Source organism: Mercenaria mercenaria, chromosome 5 (genome assembly GCF_021730395.1).
Source record: "Mercenaria mercenaria strain notata chromosome 5, MADL_Memer_1, whole genome shotgun sequence".
NCBI lineage: Eukaryota > Metazoa > Mollusca > Bivalvia > Venerida > Veneridae > Mercenaria > Mercenaria mercenaria.
Window position 1 is genome coordinate 52298386 of NC_069365.1, and position 6757 is coordinate 52305142.

Sequence of the window (6757 nt, forward strand, 5' to 3'; positions counted from 1 at the left end):
ACAGATAAGCGATAGTAAAACGGCAACAAAATCTGATAATAACGAATCAAATATCAGTTGGACAGATGTGCAAGAATCTTTGTCATATTGACAGCTGCTTGAATATCTAAGCAAGTAACTCGCAAAATACATGTCTACGCGTATCATTGTGACTGAACATAAGCTCCACCATTTCAATTTACAACATGTTTCTAGATTTAAGACACACTTTCATAGCATATATCCTTTTCATAGCCGTAACGTACTAAAACGTATAACCATCTGGTGGCCCTTTCACGCTGCCGTAGAATCAACATTTATAACACGAAATTCATTTTGAAAATATTTCTGAAATGCATAGGTCTACAGCTGTAAAATACGAAAGTATCGGATATCCGAGGCATAACCTGACATTTTTAGACAACGTCAAAAAAGACCCTATGAACGATTTGACGAAGTTCCAAAATCTTCATACATTGTATACCCGTAACGCACCCCTGTGGGAATCGTGCTTTTTCCGAGTGCAAATAATTATCTTAATACACAGATGTATTTTCATTGCAATATAGAAACAAATACTAAAATTACTAAGGCTTGTAACACCGTATCCGGTTCTCATTTGCGTTGACCCGTATAAGAATGAGTTTTGTGAAACAGTTCAACCAGCACCAACTGTATTTAATTTTGTCTAAATTGATAACGTGAATAGAGCGACAAGCAGTTTAGATACAGTATGGTCAATTGATTCACCGTCAGTTATATCGGGTGCGGTTCTCATTTGCGTTGCGCCGTACAAGGATGAGTTCACTGACGAACTGAAACAATTCAACCAAAGCCGTGTATCTCTCAGATGACATACATATAAACCTTTGGAATGTATGGGATTGATTGTTGTCTAAATTGATAACGTCATCCTGCCCTAAGCACCCAAGCGATTAGGCAGAGAAACATCAGTAATTGTACTTCGCAGACTTAATACACAGATGAATTTTCATAACAATACAGAGACAAATACTTAAGTCATAGTGGCCATATCCTTTCCGCAGCCTTAACGTACTAAAACGTATTAGCGTCTGATGGCCATTTCACGCTTCCGTAGAAACAACATTTATTACACGTACGAAACTTATTTTGAAAATATTTCTATAATGTCTAGATCTGCAGCTCTCAAATACGGTTATATCTTACATCTGAGGCATATACTAACACTCTCAGACAACATCAAAAATGACATTTTGAGCGATTTGATGATGATCCAAAATTATCAATGTACCCTTGGTCCGTTATGGATCCCTGTGGGATTTGTGTTTATCCAGAGCTCAAATATATTTTCATAGATTAAAAACTGACAAACTGTACTAAAGCCCAGGCAATTTCAATTCGTAATAAAGTGCTGAAAATTGGCTCCCCAAGAGCAAAAAGAAAAAAGTCCACGCGCATACATTTAGACGGGGGTGACCCCTGCGCGTGACCCCTGACTATCTACGAATCAAAATGCGGCTTTCGTTTTCAAGTTTAGTATTTCTACTTTCATTTTATTTACTTCCGGAAATAGCTGAAGGTCGAGTGACGTCATTTTCTGTGTTGTCAAAAACATACATATGCCTGGAGAGATTGCATAAATATGTGCTGATCGTCCTAAGGATATAACACTAAAGCTTGTATTATCGTGTCCGGTTCGCACAAGCGTTGAGCCGTATTAAGATGAGTTCTTTTACAGAATGAAACTATTCAACCAGCGCCAGATATATTTTAAAGGTCATGTTTATTAACATTTGCTATGGAATATATTATTTCTTATCAAAATTGAGACCCCTATACTGTCTTTACCACTGGATCATTCAGAAACGATGCAGCTCTAATGGTAGATCACAATCGTAGGGGGCAAGGGACAGTGAATTTGAAAATTCCACGAATCTGCGCTGATACCATGCAGTGCCAAGAAAAATCATGAAAAATCTAATTTTGAGAAATTCCCGGGAAGTGGTGTGCGGATGTATTGCATATATTTAGCACTTTATCATGTGACATTTTCCGTCTGCCGATTCCTTTGTTTCTATGATAAAACGAGCAAAACTCCGGTTTCAGTTTGTATCATTATGTAGATAATGTAGTATACTCACAGCGCATGCGTATATTTTATACACACCCAGTTTGGGATGTTGTTTCAGCAGTTGTTAAGGCGCACTCATATAATAAACATATACTTATAGTAAGAATACTGTGTTGGTCATTCTTTACAATAAGACATGGTGTCAGAAAATTAACGATTTTAATACATCCGCATTTGTCAGGATTATTAACAATCATTGTGCATATAGTGCATATAGTGTATCGGATTCAAATAATGGATTTAACCGGTGTACCGACGCCTACAATGGACTGGGACAGTCCGAATTTGTTGGAAACATTCAAAACCTTTAGAGGTCACGCGGAATTGATATTCCAGGGTCCGTTAAAGGGGAAAGATGAACCAGTACAAATCACATACTTGCTCTATGGATGGGACAAAAAGAAGAGAAATTTATAAAACTTTAGTGTTGACAGCTGATCAGAAAAATCAGTAAAAGCTACCGCCGACGCATTTGAAAAACACGTTCAGCGAAATCAAACCCCAGTATTTGCGCGGTTCAAATTTAATAATGAAGTGCAAGGTGAAAATACCATGGAACAATTCATCACACGACTTAAGATACTTGCAAATGACTGTTCTTATGGCGAAGCCTACAAGGAAGATTGATTAGAGATCGAATCGTGTTCGGTGTAAAGTCGTCCAAAATTAGAGAGAAGTCTTTTGACAGTAGGTGAGAAACTAACATTGGCGAAAGCTGTTGACATATGTCAAACTGTAGAATATGCACAAGAGCAAATGAATAACATGCAAGAATCGTCTTCTATTAACTTTGTACGGAAAACTACTCACAAAAAAGAGGAATCGAGAAAACGAGATATAAAGTGCAAAGGGGGTCGCGGAAATCAACGGAAAACAGCCCGATGTCGCGCACAAATCGTGCCAAACTGTGGTCAATTCCATGGGGACAAACAGTGTAAGGCGAAGGGAGTGCAATGCCGAAACTGTAAAAAATGGAATCACTACGCGAGGGTGTGCAGGAGTAAACGTGTCATGAAGTGAGGGCTGATGATTCATCTGAGGTATTTACATTGATACAGTAATTAGTGCTGTGGACAAGATGTGCAATCAGGCATTTGTGGATATTAAAAACTGGACCTCTGGGAAACAAATTTCTTTCAAGATAGACACTGGCGCACAGGTGAATTTTACCTCATTTTGCATTGCAACAATTAGGTGTAAAAACCGCACTCTGTTCCTCTGTAACGAAGCTCACAGGTTATAATGGCAACCCTTTAGTATGTCTAGGTTCCATTACCCTGCAGTGTAACCCATGAACCTTCTGCACAGACCAAGTATGTAGAATTTCATGTAGTAGACACCCAGTCACCACCCTTGTTTGGTTTTCAGACTTCCATAGATTTTGGCCTAGTTAAACTCGCACATGCTGTCACTTCCAATTATGTATCCTCCCCGCTTAACAAAACAGCAGTGCTGAATGAATATTCCCAGGTTTTTAAGGGCATTGGCTCTATTCCAGGCAATGTTCTATTTATCTGAAACATGATGCTAAACCTGTGGTTCATCCTCCACGTAGGATTCCTGTTGCTTACGAGATAAATGCAAGAAGGAGCTAGATAGATGGAGAAATTGGGGGTCATTACAAAAGTAAGTGAGCCTACTGAGTGGGTCAATTCAATGGTGACAGTACAAAAAAAAATCAGGTGACTTGCGAATAGTACTTGATCGGGTGACTTGAACAGAAACATTCAACGTCCTTTCATCCGACAAAAACACTGGATGACATACTTCCCCAGCTAAACGGTGCTACATATTTTTACAAAAATTAGACGCTAGTCAGGTTACTGGGCCATGCATTTGACAGAGAAGTCTTCCATGTTGACTACATTCAATACCATATTTGGGAGGTACAGGTATCTGAGGCTTCCAATGGGTATTTCGTCTGCCATGGATCTGTTCCAAAGAAATAGACGAAATATTTGAGGGTCTCCCAGGGGTAGCTGCCATAGTAGACGATATTTTAGTATATGACAAACAAGGGAGGAGCATGATGCGAATTTGAGAGCAGTGCTCCAAGGTCACTAGAACAAGGTATACGCCTTAATCCAGATAAGCTGGAGGTTGGGCAGTCCCAGATTAGTTATTTCGGTCATGTGATATCTAAACAAGGTCTTAGCCCAGATCCAGACAAGGTGTCTGCAATTCGAGAAATGCCTATCCCGGAAAATAGGTCACAACTCGAAACGGTACTTGGCATGAGTCAGTATCTCGCTAGATATGCACCTAGGCTATCTGAGGTCACTTTGCCCTTACGAGAATTATTGGCGAAAGATGTAGAATTTCTCTGGGGTGAATCACAGCAGCAAGCTTATGATCAGATGATTGATATCATAACGCAAGTCCTGTCCTTGCTTTCTATGACCCGGCCAAACCCTTAGAGATGCAAACCGACGCAAGTAGGTCAGGACTTGGGGCCACACTCCTTCAAGAAGGTAGACCTATAGGTTATGCCAGTAAAAGTCTTACGCCAAGCCAAATGAACTATGCTATGATTGAGTTAGAGTGTCTTGGACTGGTATTTGGCTGAAGAAATTCCACCAGTGGGTGTATGGGAAAAAAGTCAAAGTAGTTACAGACCACTTACCATTGATAGCTATATGTAAGAAACCCTTATTTGCTGCACCTGTTAGGTTTACAGCGGCTGCTCTTAAACATTTCACAGTATGATATAGATGTCACTTATAGGAGGGAACTCAGATTCCTTTACCAGATACTTTGTCTAGATTTCCGGTAAAGGATACAGATCCGTCCCTGACGGAAACTGTAGAAGTCCAGTTAATATGGTCAAAAGAAGCTTACCGGTAAGTGACCGGAAATTACAAGAAATCAAGGTCAGTACTGACAGGGACGAACAACTTTTGTCCCTGAAGCAAGTCATTATTGAAGGTTGGCCAGATGAAAGAAATCACTGCAAGTCAGAACTGCTAGATTTCTGGAATTACAGGGATGAGCTTACCGTCATGGATGGGATAATAATGAAGGGTCACAAAATTGTTATTCCTCAATCCCTAAAGGCAGACTTATTGTCAAAACTACATTCTTCAAGTCATATGGGAATAGAGAAAACAATAAGTAGAGCAAGTGATATTGTTTTCTGGCCTAGAATCACCCAGGAAATTAAAGATCTCGTTCTGAAATGTCCTGTATGTTTGCAACACAGAGACTCAAACCAGAAAGAACCGCTTGTCTACACCCAAGTTCCAGAATACCCATGGCAGGAAGTTGGAACAGACCTATTTGAGTTCAATGGCAAAGACTTTTTGATAGTCGCTGACCATTATTCACATTACTTTGAGGTCAAAGAGCTGCCTAACTGTAGAAGTTCGACAGTTATAAGTAGGCTCAAGGGCATATTTGCTAGATTTGGCATACCAGAAATTGTAAGTATCTGATAATGGGCCATGCTATGCATCTCATGAGTTTGCAAACTTTGCAAAGCTCTGGGATTTTACACACCAGACCACAAGTCCTTACACAGCTCCGGTAATGGTTTTGCGGAAGCGTACGTGAAAATTTGCAAGCGCATTTTTACGAAGGCCAGAGCATCAGGCACCGACCAATGATAGGAATACAAGAATATAGGGTTTACAAAAACTTAAAATAGGTTTTTCACCCAGTGAAATTATGTTCCAACGTCAAATTAGGTCAGTGTTGCCAGTTGCTAAGTCACAATTACTTCCCCGGCAATCTCACACAAGGTCATTCGTGAGAAATTGTCAGCAAACAAGGAAAGGGAGAAAGTGTATTATGATATGACAGCCAAGCATTACCACCATTAGAAATAGGAGATTCGGCACGAATTCAGCAGCAATAAAAATTGGAGTCCTGCAGTAGTAGTGCAAAAAACACCATGATAGGTCATACTCTGTAAAACACCTGACGGTAACACATATCGTCGCAATAGGAGGCATTTGTTACAAACCAATGAATCAAAAGAGTGCATACCTGAAGCTGACATGCAAAATGTGGAAAATAACAACCTTTCGGCGCCTCAAGAAAATTCTGACTGTATTTCACAATTCTCTGATAAAAGCAATAAAAGGTCAGATAATGAAAGCAAGTGAAAAACATATATGAGTAGATCTGGCAGGGTAGTTAAACTCCGACAAGAATAATTGAAACAATGTAATATGATAACATTAGATAGCGGAACACGCGTGCTATGTAAACAGTGAACAGAGATAATTAAGTGCTGATAGCAAAAATATGCCATTCATGGAGAAACAGACTTTATGAAAGAAATTTTTACGTTATAGTAAATTTGGAGTATTTTGATTTATTTTATTTTAGCTTTCAGAAATTGTGTTCCTTGTCCTTTGCCAAAAGGGGAGATGTATCATTATGTAGATAATGTAGTATACTCACAGCGCATGCGTATATTTTATACACACCCAGTTTGGGATGTTGTTTCAGCAGTTGTTAAGGCGCACTCATATAATAAACATATACTTATAGTAAGAATACTGTGTTGGTCATTCTTTACAATAAGACACAGTTCACTGAATTTTGAGGCTAAAATGGCCCAAAAGGTACACCTTGCGCGACTTGTACCGCATTCTCTGCAAATCACAGACCTAAAACACATGTATAGTTTTAACGCATTTGACCAAACAAAAATACTGGTGT